This window comes from Haliotis asinina, chromosome 13, assembly GCF_037392515.1.
Source record: "Haliotis asinina isolate JCU_RB_2024 chromosome 13, JCU_Hal_asi_v2, whole genome shotgun sequence".
NCBI classification, from domain to species: Eukaryota; Metazoa; Mollusca; class Gastropoda; order Lepetellida; family Haliotidae; genus Haliotis; species Haliotis asinina.
The window spans coordinates 20,140,271-20,164,851 of NC_090292.1; the positions used below are offsets into that span (position 1 = coordinate 20,140,271).

General features: G+C 41.3%; 1 pseudogene; it reads left to right on the forward strand.

Annotated features, from left to right (window-relative positions):
- The first annotated feature begins 3,391 nt into the window (after nt 1-3,391).
- Nucleotides 3,392-9,884, forward strand: LOC137259226 (potassium voltage-gated channel protein egl-36-like; annotated as a pseudogene).
- Nucleotides 9,885-24,581: the final 14,697 nt, after the last annotated feature.

Consider the following 24,581-nt stretch of genomic DNA (forward strand, 5'->3'; position numbering starts at 1 on the left):
CTAAAGACGACTCGATTCCAGTGTCTCTGAGTACATTGGAGGTGACTTTGGGCCCACAACAGACGCTGACGTTGATGAAATGGCGTCAATATTGGCCAACAATATGGACGTCGAGAATGGAGATTGGCAGCCCGCAACCGATTCTGAATGGTCTGTGAGGACAGTCCATCTCTAAACATCTCAGCCCTGGTTCGTGTAGCCGGCAGAAATCTGTCACGTGGGTGACGTAGGACGATTTGACGGTTTTCTGCTCGTGACGTCACACGTAGACCTTGGGCGATCAGAAGTGGTGCCAGTTTGTGATAGACGGCCTCGCACCACGGTACGACGACTGCATCCCATAGCTCTTGCGACGGCAATAACTGATCTACCCGCTTGCAACGTGCCAACGGCACCTTCACGTTGCACATTTGACAATCGTGGCACTTAAAGTACCGTTAAAACTGTGGTTTAAAAACGTGTGGGTTTTTTGCCAATTCTTGAGGCCAGTGCAAACACGTGCAAATGAAGAAAACTTCGATGCGAAGATCACGAGATCGACTGCACGTGCAAAACCTGATTTGGCACTAACGTCATTTGCACGACGAATGGATGGATTTGAGAGGGTTTTGCTGACGTTTTTCTAGAGTCGAAAGATAGGTATCCCATTTCGGATACATAGATGTATTCATCAGAGAAAAATTATTCATTATTTTTAAAAAGTACATTTTGTGAAGTTTCTTTTTTGACTCAGTATACTTGAGGTAGAGTTTGTAGCCCCTAGAATATTGTTGGTAAAAACCGAGCCTCCGTGAATATTCGACGTTGATTTCGTAGCTCCATGAATATTTTTGGCAATTTTTGAGCGCCTGTGAATACTTGCGGTCGATTTTCTGAATTTTTGCTTTCTTCAAAACTGGATAAAAAGCAAAGAGCCTACAACATTGATAGTGCGCCATCTGCCAAAGGAAGGGAAAGTCTCGGCATTGTTCAACATGGACAAAATTTACATTTCCTTTATAAAGTATTTCCGTTGTGTTATACGGCATTTATCATCATGATACTTTTGTGCACACTTGTTAAAGTCTTTCCATCCTTATGGCATGACTGACAGCAATTATTTCGACATATTCAATACTTTTTCTACGTGTGGCGATTCACTGCTGCTCGGAGTTATAAAAGAAACGCAGGTCGTATTGCGCATGCGCAGTAGAGATTCGCTGATAGAAAAATGTTGCAGTTTTTACTGATTCAGTAACGAGGTAATATGCTTATGTTGCAATTTCTATCATTAATTTGGACTTTTCTGCTTGTTTTCGCACTGTCGGGCAGTTTCCTTTGGTAGGCCTGATTTTGTAAACCCAAAATTGCGCCCCACCGATTACTTGTGATGATTCGAAAAAACCCATCCAGGATGTGTTGGCGTATGACATGCGGAAGCAAGTGCAACAATGACTTGACATTGAGACGAGATAAGGACAAAATGACCTGCTTTCATACCAATGTTGCTTTGCCCCTGTACAGTGGAAGAGAATGTAGGGTAGAGGAAAGCTGAATTTTTATATTTCTTCACTACCTTTAAATGCATGCAGTACATAATGTCTGTTAAAATGGATTGGATGAAGGACGCGATTATTATTATATAATCTGCATGACAAACAAGAAAGAGTCACAAAAGTTGAAAAGTGGATATTCATACACAATAAACACCAAAAAATATGAATTTCCCATGTCTGCATGCATCAAGTGTGATTAATGCGGACTGACTACAGTGTCAGCAAACAAAATATTAAAGTCGAGGAAACGCAAAAAAATAAAATAAAATAAAATAAAAAACAATTGTAGAATGATCAAGTGATCAAGATATAAAGTCAATGTTAGGGTGAAATCTGTTCCTTTGAAACATTGTATGCAGGTGGTCTAATTGTAAGAGCTGCATTTTGTGGGAGTCTCGTTGGTCGCTGTTGTTACAATGGACATGCCTCACTGAGCACATGGGGACTTGTCAGTCTCTCTTTAGTAAGATATACAGTTCGCTCTACCACCATGTATAGTGTAATAAAGCACACTTTCGCCCTAATCTATTATAGTTAAAGCACCAGGACGCTTGCGTGTGAGTTATAATAGTTCAGGGCGAAAGTGTGCTTTATTACACTATATATGGTGGTAGAGCAAAATGTATTTCTTTGATTTGATACCTTGTAAGGATAATTTCGATTAATCTAAGGCAGAAAACAAACGACGGTGTCGGTGACATAAATTAAGAATCCTCGCCCAGTGCTAATTGACGCGCTGTTCTTTCGCCATGCCTGCCCTTACGTTAAAAGCGATGGTTACCATAAAAACAAATCAGAAAAATTTGGTGACGTCTACGTTCTGATTAAGTATCTTCTCTAAATTGTTTTAGTTACATCTGTGATTAACGTAAACGATACGAGGCAACGGAAATGTCGCATTTCTACTGCCAACGTAAATTTAGATGAGCACATAAATGTAATGTTTCCACCAGTGATGTTAGCTGAGTGACGAAACTGCAAACCAAGAAACGGGATGCGACGAAGCAGTTTACTGTTTCGAGGCTGTACGAGGCGATGGCAACTGACATCCATCGTGACGTCGGTTACAGTGTGACATAATGCAAAAGTGTTCGATTACGAGGGGACTAGAATGGTATAGTGACGCAGACTAGAATGGTACAGTGACGTCAACACATTGTGACGTAATGCCAAAAGTGCACATTATCGTCTGATAAAGTATGTCGGCGTCTTTCATCTTTCACCGAAGCATCTAGGAATATCAGATAAATATGCCACTGTACCATGGCTTTGCCGCGGTCTCTTTGATGTTGCCCATGTTGTAACTTACCATTTACTGCATGGTTTCGCCCTCCTGATTCTCACTGGATAATGCCTATACCGCCCCTCTTCGTGTGCCGAAACTATGACGTCATCACAAACAGGTTTCGACAGAAGGAAGTTAGATACATTGTAGAACATAAAACCAAGTACAATGTTCACACACTGGTCGCTTGCGCTGACTTCGCTATCACTGATGGGTATCAAAGTTGTTTCCACCTGCTCCGTGGTTGAGAATTATTGTTTGAAAACCTGAACGACCTAAGATGGTGCTCATGACGTGATATTCACGACGTTATATTGTGCACTCGTTTTCCCGCAACTTTGTTATAAATATACCGCCGAAATCTCATGGAACAAGTTTGTTACCCCACCGACGATTCGCGGTTTGTCTAGTTACAACACGGTTTGTCCTGAATTTTGATTGACAGGCGTACGTAGGGCACGTCAGTCAAAAGTCAGGACAAATCGTGTTGTAACTAGATGGACCTCTCGTGTGCCAATCAGGTAACTTTTATTCTTAACCCTCCACCCCGCCCCCTGCAATTCAATTCATTAAAAGGGACGAACATGTCTCCGGAAATACGTGACTGTTAAGACTTCTCCTCAGCTCCACTGCGTCCATACCAAGGACAAAAGGTGTCATAGGCATCATTAAGAAACGCACCACTCATTTCCCGTCTACTCACCTGCACGATGGTTAAAGGGAGAGAGAAAGATTCGGATCATGTTCTTCATGGTTTGTTGCCCGGATCCCGAATTAATAAAACCAACAAGAAGATCACTGTCAGCACTGCGACGTCGAACGAGACTTTCATTTTCAATGTGGGTGGGTCACGGTTTGAAACCTACAGATCCACTCTCACCAGCCTTCCTTTCAGTAAGTTGGCGGATGAGGACTTTCTGAAGAAACATTACAGGCAGGATAAGAAGGAATACTTCTTCGACAGAGATCCTGACGTTTTCAAGGCAATATTGAACTACCTCCGGACGGGCGAGCTGCACCTCCCTGCCTGGCTTTGTGGAGCGTCAGTGAAAACAGAACTGGCGTTTTGGGGTGTGGAGGAGGATGAAATTGAGGAGTGTTGCTGGACGAACTACAGCTCGTGGACGTCGACGTTGGAGGCGCTGAGGAAGCTGGAGAAGGACAGGAAGGGGACGTTGGAGCATCTTGCCAAGAGTCAGTATCGTTCAGCTTCCAGGTGGCAGAGAATTCGGCAAAAGGCATGGGTGTTTATGAATAACCCACGCTCTTCACTGTGGGCACAGGTAAACTGAATTCTTTCTTCTTGCGTATGTGAATTTTTGCTTTGTTTGTTTGTTTCATAGTTGTCTAACGCCTCACGTAGTAATATTCCAACTATAAATGATTGAGTCTGGACCACACAATCCAGTGACTGCCATCATGACCATCAGTCTACACGTTTTGACCACGATGACGTGTGAACCAAGTCAGCAAGTCTGTTCAATTGATGCTGTTAGTCGCTCGTCACGGCAAGCATGGTTTGCTGGTTAGAGACAAATTCTGTCCCTGTGTCTTCAACAGAGGAATGCTGAAACAGGATCAATTGCTCTTATGATTAAATACGCGTCCTGTATGTGTGTTTCATAGCGTTTGTTGGATACAGTTGTTTTAGGATTGACTGTGGCTTTTAACAGTCAAATGTTTTGAATATCATAAACAATTATCAAAATATATTTGAAAGTCCTATTTCATGGATACATGTTTGGTGCTAGTGAAAATGTGATTTCTTGCCCACCGTGAATTATTCATTGTGATTATCGATACTTATCCCCCTTGGAATACTTGACAACGGCATACAGAAAGTAATATAATTAATTATAATTACCGTAAGATCGTTAATTCTTGACGTAAACTACCAAGCGATCATTGCGTTTTAATTACTCATTGCCCATGAATACTTGACAATATGACCTAGAGACAATTTATACTTCATTGTAATTACCATGACCTGATGAATACTAGTACTTGACGGTACCCGTGAAGGTCCGGGTTAGAATTATGACCTTCAGTATCCCATGCTTGTCGTAAGAGGCGACTAACGGGATCGGGTGGTCAGACTCGCCGACTTGGTTGACATATGTCATCAGCTCCCAATTGCGCACATCGATGTTGATCACTGGATGGTCTGGTCCAGACGCGATTTTTTGCAGAACGACGCCATATTGGTGGAATATTGCTGAGTGCACTAACTCTTGTGTTGTCTATCACTAGACTGTGTACTTCAGACACTCTCGTTTAAGAGTGATGGCCCAGCAGACGCCACTAAAATATACCAGCCACAGTCAATCCAGTCACACACCACTAAAATGTAGTTTTCCTGTTGCCCATGCAGAGACAGGTCGTGACGTTAGAACTGCATTCTTTGCGTAATGTTCTTGCTTTTACGATGCTCCCCAAAGAATAGATCCTGTTTAACGTCTGCATTCGAATTTTCATGCACGTCAAAATTGAACGCGTCGTCAGGAACACATCAGACCACCGTCTACAGACCACTGTCAGTAGACAAACACCGTCGCTGACCACCCTGGCAGCGGACGTCCGCGTGTCACGTCATATCGGCGAGACCAATAGCATTTGACCTCTCACTGAAATCGCTTCATACAAACCGCCACAACAGCCCGTAACACCATAGGAAGACACACCAAACCCAGGGTTTACGTTGCCGTCGACCTTACGTTGGTTCACGTTTGACTCCAAGATATGGACGTGTTCGAATTGGGTGGCAGCCCATAGGAACTGGCGCAATGAACAGTGGCAGAACATCGTCTTCTAAAATGAAAGTCGCGTTTGTGTCGATACCGCAAGCTGCAGAGTGAGAATATGGCGTCGTCAAGATGAAAGATTCTCAGGTCCCTATGTTTTGGATAGAGATTATTGGGCAGGGCCTTCATGTTCAACATGTAAACTTTCAGAATAATGGGCAAGGCCGGAGTGTTTTTGATGCTTACAGCAACATTCCCAGGAGGTTAATTGGACGTCTCTTCAACAGCATGGGGAGGATATGTGCAGCTGTTGCTCGTTATTGACTTTAACGTTTGTGTCCCTTTTAAGGACAAAACCTGAAAGCATTCGTTAGGTGGTTTCCACAACTGATTGAATGGAGTTTCATGTCATGTGGAGAGTAAAGACACAAGTGCTTTCTTTCGAGTTATCTTTACCTCTTGTGAAAGTGCAGTTAATGGGAAAATGCCATGCTTTACCCCATTGTCAATATCACCATTTCAAACTAATCACGTTTCTTTTGGCGGTGAGTATATTTGATGATAATTGAAAAGCGCTTGTGACAGCTTAACAACAATTATTTAGTGCCCGTGGATAACTGGCGTTGATTCATGTAGTCACTTTGTAAGCATTTAAGCAGTATTGAATTTAGGTCCATCATACTTCTCAACAACCGTCCCTTATATATCCATTATACAGCAAATAAAGGGCAGGGAACTCCCAAGCCCATTCCCATCAGGTAACAATAACTCGTCTCGACGGTTGTTGAGATGCATGAGGGGACCTAAATTTAAGGTGTGCGTTCAAATCCATTCAGCGCTTTAAATGTTTTGACCAAAAACAACTAAAACTTAATTAATTTGACTTTATAATTAACACAAAAAGACATTCGCATGACATTTAGTTTATGTGTTTGTTTGTTGATTTTCTGCTTATTTACTTATCGCCATCATATGGCTGGAATATTACTGAGTGCCTGCTAAACAACAAGCAGACATCGAGGATCCACATTGTTTTCTTCTTCCTTCACACATTAATCGACCTGTGAAGGTCCCGGGGTAGAATAGGCCTTCAGCAACCCATGCTTGCCATAAAAGGCGACTATTCTTGTCTTAAGAGGCGACTAACGGGATCGGGTGGTCAGGCTCGCTGACTTGGTTGACACATGTCATCGGCTCCCAATTGCGCAGATCGATGCTCATGTTGTTGATCGCTGGATTGTGTGGTCCAGACTCGATTATTTACAGACCGCCGCCATATAGCTGGAATATTGCTGAGTGGGGCGTAAAACTAAACTCACTCACTCACTCACACATTAATCTGTCAAGCAGCCTTCACCTGGCAAACTAAAGTCACAAGCTCCAGTTTCAGAGTGGAGAAATAAGATCGGTCTCTATTCCCACCAACTTTTCCATCAAACTTTCTGTTGTCATTCATGACGTAACGTGTGAAGTGTTGTCAAACTCGTGTTGGTCTGAAACAACCAATCTCTGTCATCTAAACTGTCACGTGATCATTTTATCGTCCGGTTAACTCGGCCTACGAAAACACATTGCTCAAATGACACGAGAGTTTGACAACATGCAACTGACGTGTGAAAACGCGAGTATGACAACCGTTAAAATTTTAACAGCATGTGTATTACAAGGCAACGTTAAAACAGTCTCACTCACTAATTCATATTTCATTTCAGGTTTTTGGTGCGATATCAATGCTGTTCGTGATCCTGTCTATTTTCTCATTCTGCGCTGAGACACACGAGACTTTTCACACTTCCGGTTCACAAACAGGCTTTTGGCAATTGTTACTGAAGAACGGTAGTGACGTCAATGACTCCCATAATGCTTCTGGTGTCCACATTCATCCTTCGTTATTTATCATTGACGTCACATGTGTGACCTACTTTCTTCTAGAGTTTATAACAAAATTCATATTCTCCCCAAGCAAATTGAAATATTTCATACTGCCAATGACAATAGTCGACATCGTAGCCCTGATCCCGGATGTCGTCGAGATAGTCTATCGTCTGTCTACTTCAAACTATTACTCACGTGACACTCTCGATGCACTTCCGGTTCTGCGCATCACAAGGATCTTCCGTATTTTCCGCCTCATTCGTCACATTCCAGGTTTATGGATCCTGTTCTACACCATCAAGGCGAGTTTAAGAGAGCTGCTCCTCATGCTGTTGTTTTTGTTCGTGGGGATGCTTGTGTATTCATCCCTCATCTACTTTGCGGACGACAGGAGCATGTTTCCCAGCATCCCTGAAGGGTTCTGGTGGGCACTCATCACCATGACAACGGTCGGATATGGCGACATGTTTCCGGTGACAGGCGTCGGCTACCTTGTCGGTTCAGCAACTGCTGTATCTGGTCTCTTGATGATCGGGTTCACAGTCCCTATACTTGTCAACAACTTCTTATTGTACTACACTCATACCCAATCCGCAACGGTTAGAGAACGACATAGGGAACAGAGAATCAAGCGCACTGAAGCTGAATCAAAGAAACGAAAACCAAGTGTGTTCTGGATCTCTTCATCAAAAGTTCAACCGAAAGGGACCACCAAGACAAAAACGTCATCGTTAGCCTCAATGGCTGACAACGTGTCCAGACGTATTGTGAAAAACACTCCAAAGGTGATTGCAATGGCGGGCAGCGAGTCCAACAGTTTTAACAAAACAGAAACGTCAAATGTCCAGTTGATGGCAGAAAATGTTTCCAAGTCTACCAACAATGCAGAAACATCATCTGCAGAGAGTGAATTAAAGACTAGTACAACAATGCAGATACATCATCTATAGTTAAAGACTAGACATCAACGTCAACTGCAGACAGCATGGTAAAGACTACCGACAGGAGAGACTCGTCAACTACAGACAGCATAGTAAAAACTACCGACAAGACAGACGTCATCTGCAGACAGCGTGGTAAAGACTACCGACAAGAGAGACACGTCAACTACAGACAACATGGTAAAAACTACCGACAAGAGAGACACGTTAACTACAGACAGCATGGTAAAGACTACCGACAAGAGAGACACGTCAACTACAGACAGCATAGTAAAAACTACCGACAAGACAGACGTCATCTGCAGACAGCGTGGTAAAGACTACCGACAAGAGAGACACGTCAACTACAGACAACATGGTAAAAACTTCCGACAAGACAGACGTCATCTGCAGACAGCATGGCAAACACTACCGACAAGACAGACACGTTAACTACAGACAGCATGGTAAAGACTACCGACAAGAGAGACACGTCAACTACAGACATCATATTAAAGACTACCGACAAGACAGACACGTCATCTGCAGACAGCATATTAAAGACTACCGACAAGACAGACACGTCAACTACAGACAACATGGTAAAGACTACCGACAAGACAGACACGTCATCTGCAGACAGCATGGTAAAGACTACCGACAAGACAGACACGTCAACTACAGACAAGATGGTAAAGACTACCGACAAGACAGACACGTCATCTGCAGACAGCATGGTAAAGACTACCGACAAGACAGACACGTCAACTACAGACATCATATTAAAGACTACCGACAAGATACACACGTCATCTGCAGACAGCATATTGAAAATTACCGACAAGACAGACACGCCATCTGCAGACAGCATGTTAAAGATTACGACGAACATGCCATGTTATATGTACAGATTAGTAATCTTGTCGTTATATTTGATCCAGTTAAGTTGTGGTGGAGTCAGTATGACATTACACCGCTTTACCTTGTGTTATAACACAGAGTTTTGTTTGAGTCAGTATGACATCACACCGCTTTTAGCAATATTCCAACACTATAACGGTGGGGCGCACCAGAGGGTTTCACACTCTGCACCCATGTGAGGAATCGAACCCCGGTCTAAGGCTTGGCGAGCGAATGCTTTAACCACTATGCTACCCCACTGGCAACTACTGTTGCACTTCAGCTTGGCTTTGAAGCATTTACACCTGTTTGCTTGACACTTGCTGTTGTCCAGAGCAGCCACACCCGACAAACCCCTGTACACCACATGCAGATGAAATGAAATTTCATGAAATGACTGAAATATAATGATTGTTATTACATAAAATGAAGCGGAAGGGCTGACCATCTTAATCATTTGACAAAACGACTGATTTAACAATATGACCGTAACATATATACATCGCTGCACAACAAGACAGTGGTATTGTTTCGTTGCTTATGCATACTTTAAAGTGAAAGAACTAGTATGCATGTTTTCATAAATGTATAATTCACTGACAATATAAAAATAAACTTGTTCACAGTGGCCCAGCATGAGTAGTCATGTAGGCAGTAATTTTAAAAGCGAAGTGTCACGTTTCGCCTCGATACATTTAAAAATATCAAAACATGGAAACGTCTAAGCGTAATGCGGTCGGTAAACAACTGACAAAATAAGAAGAAAACTAAATGTTATTTGAAGCTAACATGCATGGGAGAGTTGGCGAATTTTATCTGCGGTTTCTGTTCCTGACAATGTCGTGATGACACAACTGAGATAACGCTATAACAACTAGGCTCCCCGAATGTTCATTTGATCAACTTACAGAATTAGAGGTATGTGAGAGGGGGTCGTTCAGTGCAACTCGATACGAATGAGTAAGGCTGGGACGGTTACTAGTGTACTCGAATCGGGATCGAGTCCAGTTGGAATCGAGTCCTATTTCTAGGAATCAATAACCCGGGAAAGGAGAGAACTCTGTAATGACAGGGGTGGATAATAAGACAATCCAGTGATCAACAGCTTGAGAATAGATCTGTGCATTTGGAAACCGATGACGTGTCAACAAAGTGAGTGAGTTTAGTTTTACGCCACACTCAGCAATATCCCAGCTATATGGCGGTGGTCTGTAAATAATCGAGTCTGGACCAGACAATCCAGTGATCAAAAACATGAGCATCGATTTGTGCACTCGGGAACCGATGACATGTGTCAAACAAGTCAGCGAGCCTGACCTCCCGATCCCGTTAGTCGCCTCTTACGACAGGCATAGTCGGCCTTTTATAGCAAACATGGGATGCTGAAGGTCTATTCTACCCCGGATCGTGACGGGTCGACATCAACATCATGAGGATCGATCTACACAACTGGCATACAGTTCCGTTGGTCACCTGATACAACAAGCATGGGCTACTGAAGACCGATTCTATCCCGGATTTTCACGGGTACCATTTTTAAGAACCTCTGAATAAATCGGTAAACAATCTTTACAAATGAACCTAACGAAAATCTATGAAAAAAATGTTCCTAAAAACAAAATTGTTTACTGACAAGGATTGTAAACAAGATACTTTCGCGTATGTCACAATGTGACAGGAGGGACGGTGATATTCACGTTCACTAATTTAACACACAGCTTTTATTGCATGTTTTTTGTTTGTTTGGGTTTTTTGTTGTTGTTGTTTTGTTTTTGCGTTTTTATGCTTTATTTTATAATATATTTAATCTGCGCCAAGTTCCAGCTGGGCTGCGCACAGACGTTTTGTTTATCCCTCGATCTTTGGATATCAGTCTTTACGGCACAATGTCGTTTAGAAATCAGTCATGTTATAATTGGTATTATACTTCCTCAGTAAAGTGCAGATGCAAAGTACAAAAGTCTCTTTTCCTTCATACTTTCCCCGAAAGAGGCCTCCGTCTTTCTGTTCCTCAAGAGGCATATAGTCATACTACTGAGTGCGCGAACGATAGTCCTGTTACACAGGCTTAAACTTAGTATGTGAAAGTCGCCCTCTGGATCAGAGTTGGATCACTGTATCAATGACATCTCAGAGGGAAACGTAATTAGTGCACGTCAGTGTTTGTACCACTGTTTATATCATTGACATCACAGAGGGGAACGTAATTAGTGCACGTCAGTGTTTGTACCACCCTTTATAACAATGACATCTCAAAGGGGAACGTAATTAGTGCACGTCAGTGTTTGCACCACTCTTTATAACAATGACATATCAGAGGGGAACGTAATTAGTGCACGTCAGTGTTTGCACCACTGTTTATAACAATGATATCACAGGGGGGGACGAAATCAATATATGTTTTCCGATATTCTGTTTTGATATTTATCTTGAGATAGTCCGATTCACGTAGCCACTGTTAACAATAATGATGTAAAATGATTTTGAAATGGCACATACAGATCAAGTTTATTTTAGTCGACAAAAAACCGTAACACTTACATTTTAAGGAAATTAATGCCCCGTACAAAGCCTGCTTTACAAATGAAAGTTTTTGAATGTCTTTGAATTCTGTCAGTCGCCTCTTCTAAAGCGGGTCTCAATGCGCAGTTTTTGGCGGTCTGTAAATAATAGTGTCTGGACCACACATTCCAGTGATTGACAACCCAAGAGTGAATGAGTTTAGTTTTATGCAGCACACAGAAATGCGGCGGCGGACTGTAAATAATCGAGTCTGGACCAGACAATCCAGTGATCAACAGCATGAGCACCGATCTGCACAACTGGGAACTGATGACGTGTCAGCGAGCCTGACCATCCGATCCCGTTAGTCGCTTTCTATGGCAAGCATGGGTTGCTGAAGAGTTATTCTACCCCGGACCTTCACGGGTTGGATCCAGAAATAACGATGAAACTTTTACAACACTTTTACAACGGTTTAGTTGTTTGGCGCAAGGATATTGTCTGGGATTCTTAAGCAGACAGCCATAGATGCTGTAATAATAATAATAATAATACTTTACTCACCCGAAATCAGCTGCTGTGGCACGTAGTTCTTCTACATAACACCGTTACACTCAAAAACAACAAAATGATCACATCCATGATCAACATTGGGACCCACTGTTTAGTATGCATGACCGAGTTTATTTTCATGTCACAATCTGTGCACACGCCCTGACAATTCTTTCCCCCAAACAAGGCATTATACGTGTTTATCATAACCTGACAGTCCGTTGCTCGAAACGTAAACCCAGAGATAAACGTCCATGAAGAAAACTCTGGAACCGCGTTCCCTCAACGTACGCAACAACAACCTGTACTCGGGGGTGTACAGCAGATTATGTTCACCTTAGATACAGTGGAAGCTGTCTAAACCGGCACACACTGGGACTAACGGGATAATCCGGTTTAGAGAATGTGCTGGATTGTACAGCTGATTGTACAGCTTCCACTGTATATGGTACTTTACATGTATAGGAATACACCTTACCTTACAATTGTATTCTGATAATGTCGTTCAAACAGGACATTATGCTATCATCAACAATACTGTGTGCAATATATATTCCTCTCTGACATAGTGACGTAATGGCTCTTCAACAGTCACAAAATACGTTTCAAAATAACTGCATTTTAATGGCTCTTCAGCCTCTAAGGCATATGCAAATAGTGATGAATATATCACTCTGAATGATGATATCTCATCTCAGGTATTATAGAGGCTCTTCATCCAGCAACATATTTAGAACATCATACATGTTAATGCGTGAATAGCATGATGGCTCTTAGCCTAACATATATACAAATATATTGTAATTCATTTGTTTCCAAACATTAATATAAGTATTATAATGGCTCTTCAGCCTACCACATATACAAATATATTGTGATTAATTCATTTCAATACATAAATAAAATTATTATCACGTCTCTTCAGCTCAACAATGGTAAACTATGTACAAATTCGCTTCATTTCAATATACTTGTAAGTATTATGCAGCCAAAACACATGCGCATCTTACATGTATCATCAGAGTAACCAACACCTGCAACATATGAACATAGTTTCATTATCAAATAAAAACGTATTGAGGAAAAGAAAAACAAAAATTCACGTTGTAAAGTGGCCGTGATATACTTCAGCGAGAATGGCCAATTCAAATTGAGTGACCCTTATATACCCTTAACAGCGCCACCTCAGGGGCAGCTAACTCTCGTTACACACCGTTAGTTTCCTACTACATCCTTCAAACTTAGGCAATGTAATAACATGAATAGTACATGTAACATTATGAGGGTCACAAGAACAACACAGTATTTACATAAGGGGACTATGATATGACAAATATAGCACAGTAGGAGTTCAAAATATGTTGAAAAGAAACTTGCCACAGGGCAAGTGACTGCAAGAAAGTAACTTGTCCTGACTAATTTTACACTTGCCCTTATTTTATGACACAAATGCTTCATGTTAATGTTTACTAGTCTATTTATCGAAGAGTGATAATTTCGCTCTCTGCTAACTCTACTTTATTATTATTGCGAACTTTAATAACTTCATTGTGAGCAGATATAAAATTAAATCCAAGATTATTTGCAGTTTGAAACCATAAGTGGAAAAAATCTAGTAGTCCACTGACAAGTAAGACACCTTTAATTGATTGACCGAAATGAAAACTGACTTGTCTCGGGTGTCGGGTGATGGGATTTTTGAACCCCTGGTACTAACATATATTACCCTGAGCAGCATCAGCAATGATAACTGGTATAACAAATGTACAGTTGGGTAAAAGACTATTATGGTAAGTGATGCATAACTTAAGCATTAAAAAATAGCACGCAAAACAGGTTTTGAAAGAAAATTGAGTGAAAAATAAAAATTGACATAAAATGACTGATGCCGAAGGTACCTACTTAAAATACAGAAGATAGTAAAACGACGGGACGTAAAATGTGAGGTAGACGAATGAAAAATGAAAGCGATAAATGGTTAATGTGACTTTACAGGTATAAGATGGCAGTGGTTGTTATAAATGATTTTGATGCCTTGTTCACTCTGAAAAGTGGATTTTGGAATCGGCGTCCGGAAGGTAGGAGAATAAATTCGTTATGAAGAAAATGCTCGGAGTCCGAAGCAATTTTGGAAGCTATTTTTTCAACATGCCGTGTACCTAAGAGGGTTAGATTTTCCAAAGAGTCTCCTCATAATTTGCTGGCATCATTAATGATTTTTGACAATATGTGGTGAAACTGAACCAAGCGCGCTCTGTATGCTAAAACAAAGAATGCTTTGAATAAAAGTTTTGTAATATAAAGCAAGTGTGAAGGAACTGACATTAAAGGAGTTGAGTTTCCGTAAAAGGTACAACCTCTGTTGGCATTTTTTGTAGATTCTGTCAGCGTTCGCAGGAAAACTGAACATTTCATGAATGATGGTGCTGAGATATTTGTATTCTGGGACAACTTCCATGCTGCAATTATCGATCAAAGCAGGTCTATACGCGGTTTCTTAACTCTAAAGCCTATAACCATTTCCTTTGTTTTCTTCGTGTTAAGAACTAGGAAGTTGTCATGACACCAATTACAAAACTTTCCTGTTGCTTGGTGATAATGTGAATCATCTTTGTTAGTTACTAATCCAACTAAGGCAGCAACATCGGCAAATTTTACCTTTAGAGTTTGCTTCAAATCACTTCTGCAGTCATTAGTATACAGTATAAATAGAACTGGGGAAAGTACACACCCTTGCGGAGCACCTGTTTTTAAGACACGTGTTTTTAGAGTGTGGCGTTGACTCGCACATATTGTAGCGGGTTGGTTAAAAGGTCCTTTGTCGAGAGAGAAATGTGAGGATTAGCATTCACATTACACAGTTTCTGAAGCATCAACAGAGGTTGTATACAGTGGAAGCTGTCAAAACCTGCATCTGTCCAATCCGGCAAGTTGTCAACACCAGCATACAATCTCAGCCCCATCCGTGTCTTGTACATATATTATCAGCTCTGCAATCCAGCATATTGTCTAAACCGGATTTTCCTTCAGTCCCAATGAGTGCCGGTTTAGACAGCTTCCACTGTAGTATTAAAAGCCGAGCTAAAATCCACAAATACTTTTTCGGTGAATCAAGATGCTTCGTGATAGCATGTAGTATGGTCACTGTGGCATCCTCAACACCTCGCCTAGCTAGCCTTGTATGCAAAATGTAGTGGATCGAGGTAATGTTTGACTTCACACTGGAGACGTCGGAGCATAATTCGTTCAAGACACTTCATGATAATAGATGTTAACGCCACTGGTAGATACTAGTTGAGTTCTTTTGGTCTTGGGATGTTTCGGACTGGAATGATTATTTAACGTTTCCATATTTGTGGGATAATGTGAGAGTTGCATGATTCCTCAAATAGCTTACTGAAAACGTAAGCGAGTTCTGAGCAGCTCTCTTTCAGTACCTTACCAGAGATGTTGTCGGGTTCAGGTGACTTCCGGCTGTTTATCCGTCTGGGTATACGTCCCATATCGTCTTCAGTTATTGTAATCCAATCAGTGTTGTCCACAGTGTTAGTGTGTTGTGATCAGATGCCCCGAGTGGAGGCTGGTTTATAAATGTGTACGCTTGTGGTATATTTCCATAGCAATTGTCCAAAACTGTCTGCGTGTAGCACACGTAACGTACTGAGAATAATAAGGTATCACACCATTCAATGCACATCCACTGAAGCCATCTATACATCTGGAAAAAAAAAGTATTGCAACACCAAAATAATTAAAGGCTGGAAATTCTTTGATTTTGATAGTGACCTAGTTGTAGAAGAAAACTCGTACTTTTTCATCTCCTCCATCTGTTGCATCTCCCAAACACACCCATGCAAAAAGCATGCAGCAAAAAATGCACGTTTAAGTCATGCACCAAGAACCCTATAAAAAGACATTTTAAAAACTTGATCAGTTCAGTACCGAGTTCAAAGAGCACAACATTTCTGGGCACACGGGTGAAGAAAATGGGTCCTCGACAACTGTCGACAGCATTGAGATGGCAGATAATTGGAATGAGGAACGCTGGTATGTCACTGCGCCAAATTGGTCATCATCCATCAACCATCAGCCGCATTTTGAAAAAGCATCGGAAATCTGATGAGGTGAAGGAAAGAAGGCGTTCTGGCAGACCTCGATGCACTTCTTACAGGGAAGACAGGGCCTTTCTGAGGCATGTGCGGCGAAATCCTTTTGCGCAGAGTAATGTTGCAAAGTGCCTCTGGTGATTGTAAGGGGGAACCTCAATGGCGTTAAGTATCAAAGAGACATCTTGCAACAGGTTGTTGTTCAACACTTTGACTACCATCCTCTCAGTACAAGGCCTGTTTTTATGGATGATAACGCTAGACCTCACAGATCTGCCCTGGTTCGCCATTATCTTCGTCAGGAAGCCATTACAACATTACCCTGGCCTGCACGAAGCCCTGACATGAATCCAATTGAGCATGTGTGGGACATTTTAGGGCGTAGGATACGACAAAGACAACCTCCAGTTGCCTCGAAGGCAAATCCAACGCCTTGTTCTGTCAATGAGGAGGCGTGTTGCTGCAGTTGTTGCTGCTGACAGAGGTTACACCAGATATTGATATTCTTGTCTGATTTAAGGACTTCAACAGTAATTCTAGTGACATTAGTGTTCCATTAACTTCTGACCAATAGTACCTTACTGCTATGACCATAGTTATTCTGCAATGTGTTTTGTGTGTTTTGTGCGATTGTATTAAAATGACAAGAAAGGACTGAAAATATGACAGAATACATGCAGTTTTGTTGTCATTTTATTGTCAGTAGTCTATTTATCTCACAATGATGGGTTTTAGTCCATTTTTTGCACAACCATATCATACAATTCGTATGTGTCACAGCAGATTTCCAAAGTCCCAGTGTTGCAATACTTTTTTCCAGATGTATAATATAAACTTTGGCGCATCTGGAGCAATATTTTCCATTTTTTTAATATGGTCATATACCATCTCCCTTGCTCTTTTGTAGTTTCCTGATGCGGGAATATACACCAACACAACAAACACTTGCCCGATTCTTTTTCTGGGTCTGAATGAAACAGAAAACAACTCTATACCTTTTGTAAGAACTAGAAAAGTTAGGGTATAGCCATCAATTTACTCAACCTGGAGAATCTTTATCCATTGACAGTTTCACAAATACCATGACCTTTTCTGTTCTTTATGGAAGATCATGTTGATGAAAATTTGACGGGACTGAATTTGTACCCCAAATCACGAAAGACCTGAACGTCAAAGATTCAGACCTTTTCCCAACAATTCAGATTTCTAACTGCCAAAAACGGGACAAGGAACATCAATAAAATTTTGGAATATATCTTTGATGATTTTGAGTTTATTGCATTAAATGGGCAGTTCTCCATCCCAGATACTGATGATTACGGCTAAAATCTATTTGTTTCATTTGTAATGCAACTATTTCTGATTTTAAAATTTTACTTGTTTTTGTTTGACTGTAACCTTTCCTAAATCCTATTTTACAAACTTTCATCCATTCACAATAAATGACGAATTTATAGCCCACATGACAATCAGTTATTACTTTCACTTTTCAAAATAAGGCAACTTGTTTTAGGACAGAAAAACAGCTGTCTCAAGTATAGGTAATTATCCTAATTAAAGTACAGGTAATTCCAATTGTTTTGTTCTTTTTAGAAATGTTAAATGCTTGCTCTAGAACTTCATACCAGACAAGATAAATTGGCAAAAATACAGGGTGATGCTTATTTTGTGCAGGGATGTATACACTATTATTTAAGCTATAAACAGGAGTTTCGCACACCCACACATGTATGTGTGGAGGTGTGCGTATGAGGGTCACCAGTCTGTCTTGCCATGGAACTGCTCCTCTGGCTTCACAATTGACATCAATAGAGTCGTCCTAAATGTCCTGTCACATACTTGGTTTTCCGCTAGAGATGCGCGTCTGAGGGTCACCATTCTGTCCTGCCAAGGATCTGTTCCTCTGGCTCTACCACTGAATTGCCCTCGAGGGTACAGCCTCTGAGTCTTAGCAGATTTATGGCCACGATTTCGTCATCGTATAGTCCTTTTCCTTGTCCCCACCCACTTATAGGACATGGTGAGTGATTGTCATCTTCACGTTAAAACCTCGGCGTTCTAGAGTGAGTGAGTTGTGTTTTACGCCGCTTTTAGCAATATTCCAGAGATATCACGGCGAGGGACACCAGAAAATGGGCTTCACACATTGTACCCATGTGGTCTTCGGTGTGACAAACGAACGTTTTAACCACTAGGCTACCCCACCGCTCCTCGGCGTTCTGGAAGTCCCCATGATCCACAGTATGGTGATCTACCTGCAGTTGTTGGCAATCTATTGCCTGAGTTTATATTTTCTTGTCAGTTCTTGTTGGCATGTCTTAGATTTAATTACTAGTTCTAAATGGATATCTGTGATACACTAGTAATCTGGGAGATCTTAATGCATTTTTTTAAAAGGTCCTCCTCGTCTCACTTGAGTCGCAATGAACTCGTATGAAATGGCAACGATCGCAACAAGAAAGATCTTACTACTCCTACTCAAAGCCGGTCAGTAGAGGCTCGCCCCGAATCTCGCCCCCCAAAGCTCGCCAGACAATCACACCAGGGGACACGACTGCACTGCGACCTAGTTGCGACACTTCAGGCCGATCGTTGTAAAGTATTTGGTCGCAGTGAAATCGCACACCCTGTTAGGTATACATGCAAAGGATCGCCAAAAGGTACGCAACGAGTGCGTATCAATCAGGTCGCGTCTCAGTGTAAATATATCCTAACGTTGCGGCCCGTCGCAACTCAGTGTTTTATCAGATGCTACTTTACACTGACCGCCGAGTTAATGACGAACTGTAAACTATCGTAGTGTGCAGACCTTTCTGCATTCAGGAGAACAGCACACGACTACGTTAGGATCTTGTACGATCATGCCCCGAACCAACGAATTTTTGGCGCGTTTTTTAAAGCTACGACTTATTGCAAGATGGCGCTTGGGCTGGAACATGAATTGAGTACAGAAGGATCGTCGTTGGGGTAGTTGCGGCCACTAATTTGGTTGTCCATTGACGTAGACGTCGAAGGGGGAAAGACCGCCGCCGCAAGTTGCGGCAAAGGTTTTGGGCAAGAACCTGGCTTCTTCGTCGACAAAATTTCGGTTTATATAGTACCCTGCTGCAGGAACTGGCACATGAAGACCATGATGGCTATCGGATCCCTTTACGAGTAGACTCTGCATTGTTCCAAGAGATTCTGGTTCGTCTTGGCCATAGGGTAGAAAGAGAACCGACCTTCATGGGAGAACCACTGGAGCCAGCGTTACATTTGGCCATCACTCTGCGTTACCTGGCCACAGGAAACTCATACAAAACCCTTGAGTACGAGTTCAGGGTGGCCAACAACACCATTTCCCGCTTAGTGCCAGAGACATGCAACGTCATCATCCAGGACTTCTAAAGGTATGAATAAGAGTCAAGATTCACAAATATTTTAGTCGACAATTTGATTGGCGCTAACCCGTGATTTCCCATTGTTTCTAATCGAAAAAGAGCCGAAGGTGTCTCAAAAAGATGGAACTTTCACGATTATTTGGGCGCTCTTGATGGCAAGCATGTAGATGGCGTGACAATACCGATCGCATCATCGTCAACTCATGCCCGTCTTCTCCACAATTTTCACCCTGGATGTTCAAGGAAGGTTTCTCAGGATCGAGCATTGGCCTGAAATTCGTCTGTGTCCTGTGTGGATGAAGGGGGCCCTTCCTCCTTTCCCTTGGGCGGCATCTCCTTAACTCCTTCAGCTTTCTTCCCGTGCTGTGTCTGTTTAGTCCCCTTCACTGCATACTTTTTGGGAGGCATTATTCGCGATATTCCCGTAAAATACTGCACTACCTTTCTACCCAGCATCAAAAATATGAAGAGAAAAAGATCAAATAAATTCGGCGGTATTTTCCACCACTTGCACGTGCGTACGTCACAATCATCATCAGCTCGTTTCAATACGTGCAAAGGTTTTCAGCATGTTCAAAAATTGTTTTCCTATCGTAGGACACCTGAGATCTCTCACGAAGTATCATGATTGCATAAGGAGTTATATAGGAGTACATTGCGAGTTAATGAAGAAGTATGACGAGCTTATACACGATATCGATCACTTGATATGCCATAGCTGACTTCGTGTAAGTGGGCGGGTAGCATAAAACATCAAGACTATAAACCCTCGAATAAAAATAATCATAACGAAATATTTCAGTCGCCCAAATGAACTAGTAACACGATGGTTTATTTATTAAGTCAAAGGACATTTTGTGTGCATCATGTACAGTTCTCTAGTCTATAAAACATTTTAACGAGTACCTGCCAGTGACTGAAAGTCACAATACCATTGCCTCTCGAAATGCAACACGTACAAATAGAAAGTACAAAGCTCCATTCACAATGGCATTATGCTTAACCCACATAGTCTGTACAAAGCAAATATTTTCAGAAGAGTGAGTGAGTGAGTTTAGTTTTACGTCGCAGCTATATGGCGACGGTCTGTAAATAATCGAGTCTGGACCACACAATCCACTGATCAACAACATGAGCATCGATCTGTGCAATTGGGAACCGATGACATGTGTCAAACAAGTCAGCTAGTCTGACCACCCGATCCCGTTAGTCGCCACTTACGACAAGCATAGCCACCTTTTTATGGCAAGCATGGGTTGCTGAAGGCCTATTCTACCCCTGGACCTTCACGGGTATTTTCAGAAGAAGACACTGAAGTCAATATTCATGATGATCTTGATGATGATTGTGATCTACACATTGTTATAGATAATAATTATTAAAGTGCTGTCTGTCATAATTAGACTTCAAAACGTAAAGCGTTGTCTCTTGTAACACAATATGTGGTATCATTACCCATATAATATAATAATGGGTATAATATCCCATACGTGGTATCATTACAATGGTTTTTACAGTATGTATATTTAAATCTAATCATGGAGAAAATGATGCCAAAAAGGAAGGTATGACAGGTGTGCCTTACAGCAATATTTATTCCAGGAGATTTTCAACCAAAGTGAGCGGATCCTGGACAGTTCCATCATGAGTAGTTCACGCAATATTCACACGCTTCATGGATAAATTAAAAGCATGGGATAAATATCACCACATTACCCTTGACCACTGATGATTTTCTAGTCAAAATTATTCTGACATGGGACAGCTGAGAGAAAAAATATGAAAATTTTACATTCAGTTTAAATCGCCTCAAATTATGGCTTCAAATATTCATATAATCTTTAGACGCCACAGATACGTTAATAGAAACGTCCAATTCCGATTCATGAACAAGATTTCGGGAATCTCTCCCTCAATTCCATCTTTGGGATTGTGAATTATCTGTGACCAAGAATAAATTTTCTGTTACATCAAATTCATATTCAAAACTTTTCTGTCACTATAGAAGATCTCAGTGTTTAAATATGTGTCTGTTTTTCTCTGACTAAACAGCACATACCTCTTTATAGTAGGCGATAAACCCAATCAGAATTGTGTTTGTGCATGGTGCAATAATTTATTGAATATTTCTTTTCAATATATCAGTACGTTATAAATACATTATGAAAATTTCAATTTACGACTTGCATAGCTTCAATTTTCTCAGTAATGTAGGTGTATTCGATCCTGAAGGAACACAGCATTTAGGTAAACGTGGAATTAATTCCCGTTATTGCAGATCTTGGACGTCAACAGGACATTTAATGTGCCTTACCCTCGCCTCGCAGATGCTGTATGTAATCACAGAGGGTGAGTGAGTGAGTTAATATTTAACGTCACATCGGCAATATTGCAGCCATATTGTGACGAGAACATACGTGACATAAAAAAGAATAGATATGCATATAATAAAGAACCTGTCGACGAAGGACAGTAAAACCACTAGACTATCACAATTAGTATTAAAACTAGCGTGGAAACTTAAAATATAATAGTATCACTATTTGGACAGTACAATATAAAAACACGCCATAGATCGCCAACAAGAGAGTTTAGATCCCCATACTAGGGGCTAATCACAAAGACTCAGCTCTCACTGTAACCAAGTACCATACCAATAATACACGATATTGTTTAGTTGACTACCATGTATGCGCGCGAAAATCGCTAACTCCTAACTCCAATCTTAAGTCATGACAGGGAGTAAAGATGCAAGAGTTGCGTTTTTCTTTTTCTTTTTTTTTCTTTTTTTTTTTGTGGTGAGGCATTTTTTTTTCAATGGGCGGTGTACAAGTGGGAATGAGCGGCGCAAAGGAGATGAGAAACACAGAATTCAGTACGGACGCCCTAATGCTCAACAACGGAGTCGGGAAGCCATACTATAGTAACAGTGTTGGACATTCTCAAGAAACTGGGCTCGATTATCAGTATCAAGAGGTGAAAACTAAGTCGTTCCATACAGTCCTGGAACTGGACGTAAACCCAGGAATGGTCACGAGATTCCTGAGATGGGACAGCCGAATGTGGTTGTCATGCTGACGTGACGTCACACGTGGATGGCCAGTCCTAGGCAAATCGATGGAGTAGCCTAGATGTTGAAGCTACCGATCCTCACGCCGAAGGTTCGGGTTCGCTTCCCCACATGTGTACAATGTGTGATGCCCTGCCCCTCTTCCACCCCGCTGTGATATTGCTGGTATATTGCGTAAAACCGAACTCACTCACTCACCCTCACTCTTAGAACTGACATTATTCATATACATCGCGAAGATTGATGGTTATTCATGCAATCATCGGCCCGGGCTTCCTCATACAGTGGTGCTATGTTTATTTTGGCGAGTACGGTAGTGAAATAGTATTTCCAGGTTGACTTTACAAGCAATGAATAACCAAAACTGCATTATGTAGCTGTTTAACATATGCTTTTCACTAAGTTCCTTTAATCTCATAAATACGACCCTGACATTTTTTACGTTAGAGAGAGAGAGAGAGAGAGAGAGAGCGAGAGCGAGAGAGAGAGCGAGATACACAAACACACACACACACACACACACACACACACACCCATTATGTTTACATTTCAGTCAGTCTTTATATGTAAAAACTTTGAAAATCTTCCGGCTAACTACTACTCAGCGATTATATTATCATTTATTGTTATTTATAGCACATGTGCCGACAACATCGGCTTGAATATAATACAGCTCTGTTCTAACAGACAGAAAGATTGTTTATTTGTATACGTGGCCTTAAGGCCAATAGCACATCTGTAAAAGATCCTAACAATGCATATATGCGCTACCCGTATTTACGTATGTTCTAGTCTTACATGAAAAAATCCATAGACACTCATTTGTAATTGTAATTTACATTTCTTTCTCTTAACCTAGGTATGAGGTACAGCACAAGAGCTACCTTAAACAACAGGTCCGTATCTTCTGTGCGGAGCAGCATACATTCTTTTTGTCTCGACGGTTGGTTGTAAAAGAAATTAGGCAGATATTTTTCGCTAATTTCTGAGTATTGCGGGCATATAAGTAGGTGGGGTAGCCTAGTGGTTAAAGCGTTCGCTCGTCACGCCGAAGACCCGGGTTCGATTCCCCACATGGGTACAACGTGTGAGGCCCACTTTTTGGTGTCCCCCGCCGTGATATCGCTGGAATATTGCTAAAAGCGACGTAAAACCAAACTCACTCACTCACTCTTGCGATAGATTACAGTTCTGTTCTCGCAGTACATCATGTCGAGCAAACCTTCGGTCCGATCATCTATCATTTCATCTTTGGTCGTTCTTTTAGTGTTGGAAATCAGTTGCAGTCTCATAAATGATAACTGGTTCATTTAGTGTTGGAAATCAGGTGCAGTCTCAAAAATGATAACTGGTTCATTTAGTGTTGGAAATCAGTTGCAGTCTCATAAATGATAACTGGTTCATTTAGTGTTGGAAATCAGTTGCAGTCTCATAAATGATAACTGGTTCATTTAGTGTTGGAAATCAGTTGCAGTCTCATAAATGATAACTGGTTCATTTAGTGTTGGAAATCAGGTGCAGTCTCAAAAATGAAAACTGGTTCATTTAGTGTTGGAAATCAGTTGCAGTCTCATAAATGATAACTGGTTCATTTAGTGTTGGAAATCAGTTGCAGTCTCATAAATGATAACTGGTTCATTTAGTGTTGGAAATCAGTTGCAGTCTCATAAATGATAACTGGTTCATTTAGTTTTGGGACCCGTGAAGGTCCGGGG